Source organism: Pipra filicauda, unplaced genomic scaffold (assembly GCF_003945595.2).
Source record: "Pipra filicauda isolate LSUMZ 115617 unplaced genomic scaffold, ASM394559v2 scaffold167_size3244652_pilon, whole genome shotgun sequence".
NCBI classification, from domain to species: domain Eukaryota; kingdom Metazoa; phylum Chordata; class Aves; order Passeriformes; family Pipridae; genus Pipra; species Pipra filicauda.
Genome location: NW_024104184.1, coordinates 2550720 through 2563213, shown reverse-complemented (window position 1 = coordinate 2563213; position 12494 = coordinate 2550720). Strand labels below are relative to the sequence as shown.

At 45.7% G+C, this 12494-nt stretch overlaps 1 protein-coding gene and 1 long non-coding RNA gene across 9 annotated transcripts in view; one reads left to right on the top strand and one right to left on the bottom strand.

Moving 5' to 3' along the window:
* Positions 1-6683: 6683 nt before the first annotated feature.
* LOC120322903 lies at positions 6684-8965 on the bottom strand. Its single transcript, XR_005562857.1, has 3 exons — positions 7931-8965; positions 7679-7745; positions 6684-7455 (listed from the first exon to the last, which is right to left on the bottom strand). It is a non-coding gene; the product is annotated as an uncharacterized LOC120322903 (long non-coding RNA).
* KMT2E (lysine methyltransferase 2E (inactive)) overlaps positions 8960-12494 on the top strand; it is a 63065-nt gene continuing 59530 nt past the window's right edge. For 4 of the 8 annotated variants that reach the window (XM_027751798.2, XM_039379444.1, XM_027751799.2 and 1 more), the window contains exon 1: positions 8960-9558. The gene's annotated coding sequence lies outside the window, so the exon portion shown is untranslated. The remainder of the gene's footprint in view (positions 9559-12494) is intronic. The other 4 variants (XM_039379446.1, XM_039379445.1, XM_039379447.1 and 1 more) reach the window with 3 other exon arrangements.

The following is a 12494-nucleotide window of genomic DNA, read 5'->3' as shown; positions in this document are numbered from 1 at the left end:
CAGAGTCCCAGGAGCGTCTCAAAAGAGTTCTAAGACACGTAGAACACAGTATGTTGATTTTACGCTGTATAATTCATTTTATAGCAGCATGTTTTTTTTCTTCCTGTTCATAGTACTTTCTCCAGTTTGAAATATCCCTGCCTGTCAATTTTAAGAGACAAACAAAATCAAGTCTAAATGCTTCACCAGTATTCTTTACTTTTTGCCCCAAGCTATATAATATATATTCTCTGAAGTGGTCTTTCAGTTTTGCAATTCCTGCCCCAGTACAGCAGGAGTATGTTAACACTCATATATAGTGTCTGTATTTCAGGCCTAGTCTAAAGGAGGCAATGTCAGACACAGGGAGAAAAGCCTTAAAATACTAGTTCTGCTTGCCTATGAAACCCAATTGCATTTTTATACAATTTTCTAACGTTAGTGAAAATTCAAAGGTGGCATACAGTAGTGTCACACAATTATAGTAAATTGGTTACTGCAAATCAGTAGCAGATTAAGCAAACATGATATGTTGAAGACTCACAAGGAGAGACCTCCTAAGTGTTCCAGCTCTTCTTGTCCTCCCTTGAGAATAGCAAAGCAGGTGCTCTCACACTTAGCCATCAGGATTCCTGTTGAAGTTTGGCTAGACTGTCAAGCACCATAGAGCTAGAATCACAGAATATGCCAAGGTGGAAAGGACCCATCAGGATCATCAAATCCAACTCTTAGCCCTGCACAGGACCATCCCCAAGAATGACAATATGTGCCTTGAGTGTTGTCCAAATGCTTCTTGAACTCAGCTTGGTGCTGACACCACTTCCCTGGGGAGCCTGTTCCAGTGCTCAACTACCCTCTGGGTGAAAAACTTTTCCCTGATACTTAACCTAAACCTCCCCTGACACAGTTCATGCCACTTCCTCGAGTTCTGTCACTGGTCACAAGAGTGAAGAGACCTGTATCTTTTATTATTGGTACTGACAGTCAAGGACTCAATAGCCCACTACCACTATTTCCTAGTTATTGTCATCACTCCTTCCCAAGAGAAGTCAGTGCAGATTCAATTCTACTACCTCTGAAGAGGACATACTCAAGTTCAAAAATTATTGTTAGCTGAGCCCAGACATTGTGGCTCCTGCATGAAGTATAGCCTTTCCTATGACCACGCAGAGATAGGAGACAGAAGTGTTTCTCAGAAACAGTTTAAAAATAGGATCTGACAACTGCCCAGCATGCCTTTATAAGCTTATGAGCTTGTTCCAGCACACGTATGGTGGGGTAATGGAGCACAGCTTTGGAGATGAATTCAAAGTGTAGCACCACTCTGATAAAAGAAATAGTTTCACTTTATGAAGACTAGTCTTCCAAATCATATTTGTGATATTTGTGACAATGACATTTAGTAACACGTTCCTATAAAATTCTCTAATTAGAAGGCCCATAGTTGTTCTGGATGGAATTTGAGACAGCTTACCCTGGCTCAGCAGATAAGACCACATTGCACAATCTATCATCAGCCTGACAACACCGGGCCACAAACACTGTGACCCAAAACAAAGCAGCACAACCAAAAGCAGCACAGTTGAGCACTTACCCCAGAATAAAGCTGGTAAAAGATCTCTTAGGCTACAGATTCAACTCCTATCTCAGTATCATGACCAGCTATAGTCTCAGTCTTTTCAAGGGATTGCTTTGTCTGCACTAATAAAGAGGTACAGTCCTACATCTCCAATTTTTTTGCCTTATTTCACCAAAATTTGACAGTCCTCTAACCTGCTAAGTAAAGGCAGGAATATGGGAGGAGGGAGTTTAGCACAAGAACTGGATGTTAATGCTTGTTTCCCAGCTAGCTCTTCAGCTTTTCTTGTGCCCTCCCTACTAGTTCCGACATCCCATATCTGCCACATAAGGTAGTTTTGGACTCATATTTGGTTCATCTATAGCAGTTGTACTAAGATTGGATCAAGCAGCTATCAAAGATCCATACACATGACAACCAACTGGATGAAAGACAGATACTGCTTTCTTTAGACAAGATACTAAGAATCAAACTCCACCAATACAAAACTTTATTAGTTGCCAATCTACTGAAGTCTGCTGGAAACAAATCCATTATTATAGCCAGTAGTACTCAATGTCAGAAAGCTACCCATTCTGAGTGCACCATTCTGCTGTCAGACATCATAGAATGGTTTGGGTTGGAAGGGAACTTCAAGATCATAGTTCCTACACTCCTGCCATGGGCAGGGACATCTTCCGCTAGACCAGCTTGTTCAGGGCCCCATCCAACTTTCCCTTAAGCACTTTCAGGGATGGGGTATCCACAACTTCTTCAGACAACCTATTCCAGTGCCTCACAACCCTCTAAGACTCTCTTCCTAACATCCAATCTAAGTATCTCATCTTTTAGTTTAAATGCATTTCCCCTTGTCCTGTCACTATCTGCCCATGCAAAAAGTCACTCTATTTTTCCTAAGCCTCCTTTAAATACAGGAAGGCTGCAATGTGGTCTCCTCAAGAGCCTTCTCCATGTTCAAAAACCCCAGCTCTCTCATCCTGTTGAGTACTTCTGAAACTCTCTGAGCCCTAACAGACCACACCGAGTAGGACTACAGCAGTCCTCAAAAGCTAAACCTTTGAAGAGACACAATATACTGCTGCAATCAAGCTGCGTTTCTACTTTTGAGTAATATCCACTGCATGACCATGCAATATTAACAAGCTTGCAAACAGAGCAGTCACAACAAGAATCTTCAGTAGAGATAAGGGACCTCTTTTATGCAACACTTAATAAGCACACAAATATAGCAGCTAAGATTTGCTTAGTTTCTAAGCTTACAAGGAACACAAACACCTGTGACAGGAGCACGTTCAGCTGCACTTCTGGGGTGCTGGAGCCCACAATTCAGTAACTTCCCAACTCTAGCACAGCCCAAGTCTCCAAAAATGGCAGTATTTTCCCCCATTTTCTTCCTAGAGATCCTCAAAAATCTTATATTACTCAGGAACCACTGGTTATTTTCAGCATCTTCATCAAATTGTTACTGATAGGGCTTGCGCTGCATTATAATTGGGTCTGAGCACTATCTCACTTATGAAAGGAACTACACGGAGCTTAGTACTGCCCTCCAAAGCAACCAGAAGTTCATCAGAAAGACTACTTCAAATAACAAGGTCAGGCTAGAAGGAGAAAACAAACCACTGCCCCACTTCACTACCCAAAGGTCATAGCAATGAGCTGAACCTGGTGCAAATTCCCACTAATCCCAGGATTAGGAGGCCACACAACAGCTTTAAAGTTGCTCCTTTAAGTGAGGAACTCAACTGTTAAGAATTGTAGGACCAGCCAATAACCTGTTTTCCTCCTAAAGAAAAACCTTACCAGTCACAACTTTTTCAGAAGGGCTCATTGTAACACAAAGCCTGAAGTGGTGTGCAAAGGAAGTTCCTGTCGTGCTGCTGTTCGAGTGTTGAACACAGTCTTTCCATACCCAGGTGGATAAACTGATCAGTTGTCAGTCACTAAGACCTCCTTTACTACATGCAAATAATGCAAATTCATTTGACTAGTGACCACTGTGACCCACAAGTATAACTAGCTTATAACATTTTATAACTAGCTCGGAACTCATCCTGTAGGAACAATTCTTCATTGAATACCCCAGCTATTAGGCTACCAGCCACTTCTGGAAGAAGCAAGCCTATTTCAAGTTTTACCCTGTTCCAACAAAATAAGCTGAACTTAACTAGGCTACAGTTCAAAAGTAGTAACATTTCACTTTTGTAGGCTACAATTTCAGTCAGTCTAAAGTGGTCTTGCCACCTACAACTGCAGGTCAATCTAGAATCATGCTCGACCCCTTTAAGCAGTGATTCTAGTTACACCAGCCTTTAAGAGCTGCCTGTCAAAATTCCCTAATAATTGTATCTTTGGTGAGAAAAAGCATACCTAACTTCACTAACAATAAAAACCTGCACATCTCCATTTTCCCAGCAGCTGCTTCTTTCTACTCCTTTTCAAAGGGAAGCATTTGTGAATCCACACAATGAACATTCACATTAGAAAGCCATCCATTACAATTAGGCTTATGTTAGATCCATTCCTCACTACTACTTCCCCCCCCCCTCCCACTTACAGAAGCAAGAATGAACAGCTGAGAAAAGGTGCAGGATCATCTTTCAGCATGGGTACCACTTCAACTGTTTCAGCTATGACATTAATGCATACTCTGATCTATTACACTGTTAGTATCCCTCTCCTTTCTCCCCTAAATACCCTTGAAATCCTGTCAGTCCCTTTGTAGGCTAAAGGTAAACAACAGTGTTTAAATAACAGGTCTTCGCAAAGGCTCAGACCACATATACATGCACAGACAGGCTTCCACGGCAAGTCAGAACCACAACTCTAACTGCTGGGTAACGGCTGGATAACGTCCAGCCAACTGAAATATCCTCATTAAAGGAGCGAATTGTAGTTCAGTAGAAATTGTTACTCTCCCTGGTAAGCTGTGACCATAAAATGTAAACTTACGTGCCCGTTTTTACCCAGTCTCCCCCTCCTACAGCTCTTTTCCCTCCCCTTTCCTTCCAGATTAACACACAGCTTGCATCAGACTGGCCTTTGGGCAAATCCCCTCCCCTAAGGTTTCCGTCTCAGAGAAGTATGCGCATTTGGTTTTTACTCATCGCCCTCGGCAGAAGTAGTTCAGAATACATCAGACGTTGTTTTGAGACTGCACTGCAACACTGCTGGAGCTACTGTTTCTTTCAAGATAACTAATACTGCTTCCCTGTGAACAGCTAATAAAAACACCTAAAAACAAACAAGAAATTATTACCACCTCATTAAAACTTGTCTTCATTTCTATAGCTTCATGAAAGCACAGCCACACCTCTGTTCAAGTACTGCGGCAATAAGCTGCCAGTTACAGAGAACTCTCAAAGTAGTGCATTTCTTGGTTTCCAAGCAAAATCTGATACAAAAGTGAGCTACCTAAAAGGCTGCTTTAAGAATTAAAACTCTAGGTGCCATTTTTAAGTTTTTCATTCCCAGGTATTCTATAACATAAGCATTCAAACAAGTCTCTTACAGTGAGGTAGGCAATTACTCCCTGTTTCATAATTATAGAACACAAGCCTAAACGTAAGTACTAATAAAAATATGGAGGTTTTCCTCATCTTTTAGTTCAAATTAATGCTCTTCCTTTAACACATCTGCAAAGAGTATTCACACATAAATCTGTTCTGTATTAAACGAGTCATTGTACACTGAAAGCCCCTCTGGAAGCTTCCATTACAAAGTATTTTCCTTGTGTCATACTATGACTACACAAGAAGAATCAGTAATCCAGTGGTCAACAAACCAACTGCCTCCTCCTAACACCATTTCCGGGAAGCCACCTTTCCCCCCTCAAAAAAAAAAAAAAAAAGAAAGCCCACAACCTCTAGGACTCAAGAATCCTGTTCTTTATACTAGTATGCACAGAACTAGGTTGGCACAATGCTCAGCTGACAGCCACCTTCAGACACTCAAAAAAAGGGGAGCTGCTGAAACTGAGCTTATGTCCTAAAAGGTAAACTCAAATGAGACTCCGGACTTTTGAAAGCTTCACACTATGTCATTCTTAATTACTGCCTTCTCTCTTTCTTTCCTGGTATCCTCTATATAACCTACAAAGGAAAAATGTAGTGCTATTAGATGCTTCCAATCCTGTTTTTCTACCCCTCCTCCCACAACATAGGGATGCCCTGCAGGCTGTATATGCAACCAATATGGACTGGTTAGAGTAACTCCCAAGGCCCCAGTCAGTTCTTATGTAACTGGACTCCACCTCACCATACTACTTATGTAACACATATTAAGGACCACCTATTATACAGGAATCTTCTATATTACTCATACACTGTTACTTTCATTCCAGTAGTTCTCAAATACCATTCACGAAATATTCAAGCTTTGTCCCCTACCAGCTTACTACTGGGAAAGTAAAAAGAAAAAAAAATCTTATCTATCTGGGGACAAACTAACAGAAAAAGTGAAACATTTTTAAATAGAATAAACCTCCACCCTTAAAGCATCAGCAATTTTAACTGTTAATTTGTTCATTGGGTTAGATGCAGTGGCTAAATTTACACCGTGGCATACAAGAACAAGACATGGGAACTGGCACTGTACAGCTTTGAAAGCTCAAGAACCTCACCCAAACAGTAAGATTTGCATTCCTTAAAGAAAAGCATTAGGATTGGTAAACATACATTTTTCACTTCCCCTGCATCAAAATATTTAAAAAATAGAAGACCCAGAAAATATATTTGCCAATCTTCCAAGCCTACCCAGACCTGTGTAACGAGTTCATTTGCCTGTGAACCTCAGAAAATACAACATGGGGAGTCCTCACAATATTCGCAAACCACAGTTTTCATCTGCACTAAGTATATACATCAATTCCTGTGTTATAGAAACAGGCCCCTGTGACCTGACTTCGGAATACACACATCGCCCCACAGAAAAGCTGCTCAACACCCTACAACAGGATCCAACAACACACAAATAAAAGAACAGCGATCCACTTTTCCTGTTCAAACAGAATAAAGTCATGAACACCTCGCAGATTCTCCCTTGGCCCCCCCGCCCAGTACTCCCAGCAGAGCAACAATGGAGCAGCCACGACCTCCTCGTCAGAAGAACAACTCCGCATAGCCTGTGCGTTTTCCTCAGCGGCTTTAATGAGGTCATTTAAACATCGCTTAAACCGACTGTTTCGGTAGGAACCACTCCGTGACCCCGGGAGCCTAACCGGGAGCAGAGTGCCCTCGCACCGGGCGGGCACCACCGTGAGCGCACCCGGCTCCCACGCTCGGGCGGAGCCAGCAGGCGCCCAGGGGGAACTTTCCCTGGCGGTGGGTAAAGCCTTGCGCAGAGAGGGGGCGGAATGGAAAGCTTCCCCCGAGAGCAGCTACACCCTGGAGGTGGGTGGAGAGTAAGGAGAGAAGCGAGAACCTTCCTCGGTAGCAGCTACACCCTCGTGCACAAGGCTGATGGGGGAAGGGAACCAGCGCGGGACCGACGGCGTGGTGCGGGAGGAGGGGGGGAAGCCCGGGCTGTCCCGGGCAACCGCCGCCGCCTAAGCCAGCTTGGTCCGCAGCCAAACCCCACAGGAATGCAACGCGGTCACATGACCTCCGGCGGACGTGCAACTCCCTTCCCTCTCCAGGGACACCCTGCGCCATCTTGTACTGACGCAGTTACAAAGGCAGACACGAGTTGCTCCCCTCTCGCTCTTCCCCCGCTCCTCTCCGCACAGCCCCAGCACTGTTTGGGAAGAAGCCCAGGCCTGGTTCTCCTTTCCTTTTCCACCAGCTCTTCGCGGACGCCTTGCCCGCGGAGTTCCTCCCTGGCGCTGGGATCATGGCGCCCGTTTTCTCCCTTTGCCTCCCCCGGCAGCTCCCGACCCTGCCCAGCTGCGGCTGCCCCTGCTGCAGGATGATGTCAGCGCCAGCCAATCAGGGCGCGCCGGGCCACCCCAGCCGGCCCGGCCATTGGCTGCCGCGCCGCTCCCGCCCCCCTCCTGACTCGAGCTCCGCCGCGGTTCGCTGCGGAGCCGCAGCCAAGGCACAAGTGCGGGGAGGGGAAGAGGAGGGGAAGAGGAGGAAAAAAAAAAAAGGCAACCCTACACAAAAAACCGACAACCAAACCCACCAAGACGCCAGCCGCCATTTCGCGCAACAACAGGCAGAACCCGAGCGAGCAGCCCCAGCCAAGCGCCCTAAGGAGAGAGAGAGAGAGAGAGAAAGAAACAAGAGACACACGCACAGAAGAGTTAGACAGGAAAAAATACCCATAGACTCCGCCATGATCACAAGACGTTTAATCGCCCCCCCTCCTCCCTTAGACTTAATGCCCCATTACAGCCGCCTCCTCTGCGTCCAACCAGCTAGCAGATCCCTTCACCTCGGCTCCCTCCTGCCGCAGCAGCAGCTGTTTAGAGCCCCAAACTCTCTGTGCTCAAGGTGTGGGGGGACGCTAGTCTATGGCGCTGCTGCTAACTGCTTCTCCAGTCACCCGAATGTTGCGGCTCCATCGAGGCAGGGTAAGAGCTGCCAGCCCAGCTTTTATCTGGTGCCCCGAGTTTGCGCACTGAAGGAGGCTCGCTCAGCCCCTGGTGGGCGTCGAATGAAACCCCAGCCGCCGCCTCCCCTCCCTCAATCAGCCGTATCGCTGGAGGGGCTGAAGTCGGGCAGGGGAGACAGGGCGGTGTGCGGGCAGAGCATGGACCTGGGAGGAGATATGGTGGCAGGAAGAAGGGCTTGGTATAAATGGCAAAAGCTGCATCTGCCCCGAAACGCTGAGCGAGCTCCTGGCTTTGCCAGCGCCGCTGGTCCGGATGGAAGCACGCTATTCCTGCTCCTGAGCGCCGTTCCCTCAAGGGCAAACGAGGCTCGTTCGCTGTTCGTCTCGTTCCCCGCTAAACGCGTTGTGCTGTCCCACTTGCTTTAAGGAAAGAAGCTCTCTCCCACTTGCCTTATATATGAGTCCTAAACGCTTCGGGGAAGATTCTCAGCCTCGAGTGTCTTACTGAGAGATTCAGTCAAAACCTCCTGAGCGGGTCTCGGCCAAAGCTCCCGCTCTTTGCTCGCCCCCCTCTTCCCCGCCCCTCAGTAAGTTCCTCTGCGTGTGTGAGATCCGGCGGGTCTGTCCGGCTTTTCGCGCAGCTTGTGGCGAAAATGTGCTCAGTCTAAGGTTCACAAAGAACATGCATGCCGAGAGCATCGACGGTCGTGAGGAAGAAGCCGGAGGTCGGGGTGGGGGAGAGCGGCCGACGAGGGAGTTTTGGCATTCGTTCATCGGAGGATGCAGCTCTGACTCAGACATCCTCGCTCCCGCCCGCGCTCGGCCCCACAACAGGCCGCGAAGGAGCCCCCGCCCCTCCCGCGCGGGCTGCGCCGCCGGGGCTGCGGATCGCCCCCGGCGCCAGCCCCCGCTGCAGCCACCCCTCCTCCGCTGCCCTACTTCCCTCCTCACGGCCCCCCTGCCCAGCCCCTGCCGCAGTCTGGTGCCGCGGCCGCGCCCAGACCCCCCGAGCTGTTCAGCCGTGTTGTAAAATGGACACTGAGGGCTCGGCGGGCGCGGACTGCGCTCCGGGCCCGTAAGTAAAATGGCGGCTGTTTGGCTTCGCCTTGGTAACCCTGCCCCTGTCAGGCGGGGCGGGTGAGCCCCGTGCAGGGGGAGGGAGGGGAGAGCGGACGCCATTTTCCCAGAGAGAGGCAGTGACATAGAAGGGAGCGTAGGAGGCTGGAGGGAGGGAGGCACGGGAGCAGCGGCGGCAGCAGAGGGGTTTGTACACAGGTCCCAGGGCAAGGGCGCCTCTGAGCTGGTCCCTGTAGGGTTCTGCGCACTGAGCTAGGTTTGGGGGGAGGGGGGGTCTCCTCTTTCCGTTTTCTTTCTTTTACTAGAACCTGCTGAGGGCTGAGTCCTGTCTAGGGTAGGGATATCCGCAGTGGGGCTGTTGCATTGTTTTGGTTGGGATAGAGAAGGGGCTCAGCTGAGGGGTCCTGCTGCCTGGCCTGTGACCATTACAGGTGAGTCTTTGGTTATTATCAGCATATTCTGCTGTGGGTGCTTTGGGGGAGGGGGGGGTGGCAGAAAGGGAATGAAATGCGACGGGAACGTCTCATTACCCTCGGTGCGAGTATAACTCCTTCCCACCATGAAATGCGTTTAATTTCTGTTTAAGTTGCCTTGAATTTGCTTTTCCTTTTGTGGGGGTTTGGTTAAAAAATGGCAGGCTGTCGCTATATCTTGTGAATATGGCGGGTTACTGTAACTGGAGGAGCTGAAGAGAATTTTTTGGCAGTTACGCCAGATTTATGCATTATGCTTGGAAAATGAGCCAGAAGGAGCTATTATGTGACAACATGGGCTTCCTTGGGCTGGCGGATTTCAGAACGGGTTTGTGCCTTATTGGGACTGCGTATTGAGTTTTACGAAGCTTGGGGAAGCCTATTCTTTTCCTCCATCCTGTATATTTTTGCTTTGTGGTACTAAAATGGCTCGTTATAGGCCTAATCTCTCTGCCTTCCACACCCCCGCCTCCCTGCCTCCCTCCCTGTTAATATCTCCGCTTCGAGGTGTAACCTGGACAAACGGAGAGCAGTCCCCAGGAGTTTCTGTGCCAATTTAAAAGGGGATCATTCTCCCCACCCCCTTTCCCCAGGCTGTAAGTAGTTACACTGGTGCATCCCTTTCTTGCTTTAGTTTCTGCAGCCGGTGTTCGTGTTCCCTGGGTGGCATATTTCAGTCTCTCTCTTGAAGCGATAAGTATTGGTGGGTTAGGCCCTATTGCTGCAGACATGGGGGAGGAAAAACAAACGGTTCACTGTGTAGTACTAAATAGGGTAGAGAAACATAATATAGCCTGATTATAAAGGTCTTGTATTCCCCTATACTCGGCCATTAGGGAATGTGCGGTGCTTGAAAGCCCTGAGGTCCCCTGAAATGGTACATACTACGTGTCGTAAAAAGCAGAAGTTCAGTGCTGCATCTAGATTTAGGAATGTTTTAATCTGTTTATTTACACTACCTTAAAAGAATAATAATGAAGCGTTTTTGTTACTCAGGGCTCAGATCGGCGAAAAGAAAGAGATATGCATGGCTTCAGTTACAATGCATGATTAATTGATAATCGTCACTATACTTTTAAAGTTACTTTTAAAAAAATGTGGAGCAAATTTTTTAATTTCCCTCTTTTGTCCTTTAGAGATTCTAAAAATGGCGGCCTCAGGCTGATGTTGTGGTAATCTAATCAGCTCGGGTCCTCCACACCCCATGCAGTGCGTTTGTCTGCAGCATATTAGAGTCTTACTATGTTTAAATGAAAAGGCTGTTCCCTTCAAATAACGTACAAAACATCTCTTGACTTTACTACGATTTAAAAATGCTGTGTTCCAGCTGATTAATGTTATTGGTTATGTGTGTGAAAGGCAAGTGAACGAGACCACTCTGTTCGGGGAGAAGGGGGGTGGAAAGAGGCAACAGACTCAAGCAGCTCCTTCGAGGGGTGTGTATATGTTGCTGTAAGGTTAATATGTATGTCAGTTTAATAATTTGGAAAAGCCCCTGCGTTTGTGATAGACACTGTACGTCTGTCCGTCCTGTTAACGACACAAAATCAGTAATATTTATCAACACAAGTAGTGGATTAAGATCACTAAGCTAAATTCTTTGTGGAAGCACATTTGTGAACGTCATGTTCACCTTCCAGGAAACACCTTCGCTGGACATCAGTGTAGTAATTGCATGTATTCCTAGTGTGAGGATGCAAAATGAACTTAATACTTAAAGGAATAATGCATGCCGGATTATAACCTGTTACTTTATTAAGAAGCGAAATTTCTTTTACCATGTAATCTTACCATTACGTTTTTTCTTCAGTTTATTTTGCGTATTGCTGTATAAATTGTGTATGTGGTAATACACATCCAAATGTTGAGAGAAGGTGCAGTTCATAAGCTCTAATTTTTTTCCTAAATGAAATATGAACCTTTTAGTATCACCACTATAAATATGTTTGAGTGGGGGGAAGGGAGGTCACAAGGATTTATTATTTGGTAGTTGGTGTAGTGTACTCTGATACATACTATGGAGGCTGCAACTGTATGTTTTAAAAAACATTAAAAGAAATTTTCACTTTAATGCTTATCTTTAATCTCATCCTTAACTTAATGAGATATGAATTCCTATTCCAATATAGATTTAGAACCTTCTGGATTTAAACAATCAAAAGTGAGGCATTGAAATGGAAAAACTGTCTTCAATCTCTGAAAAATTTTAATTTAGATACTATTTAGAAGCACTGATGTGTGATTTAAAGTGTACCTAAAGTTGAACAGTAAGATAATTAGACTTCCAGGGTGTTATTAATGCATGCCTTTAGTGTGTTTTGAGGCCAAAGTCTAAGGGATTTTGTTAATTCTCCAGTAATGCATGCTCCTATCATTTTTATTTATAAAGATAGGATTTTTTTTTTCCATAAACCATGTCTTACTCTGTTTGTTTAAAAATACATTTATAAAAGTCCAAAGAGTGTATTGGCCTTTATGGAAACCTTTTGCCTTTTTCTTTCCTCTCCCTAGGTTGAAAACTCCTGTTCTTGATTTTTTTCTGATATTATGACCTAGAGGGCTATACAGCTGCAGCTCTTCATGGCCTCAGTCATGTTCTCAAGCAGACATCTGATTCACAATTAGGAGAAAAGAATTTTGTACAGTTTACAGAAAGTGATGGGGGAGTAATGAAATAAAACTAAAAATACTAATTTTCAAATTTTACAGCTTATTTTATAGATTGCCAAATTTTATGCACTAAAAACCTCTTGGGAATTTATAGAGATCTTCAGAGTTTTCCTGTGTGAGTTCTAATGAGTCAGTTTGCCTTCGTGACTCAGTTTCTCCATTTGTAAAAAGAGATTTGTGATTTGTTTTAAGGAGACAACACTACAAAACAAATTCTACTTTAT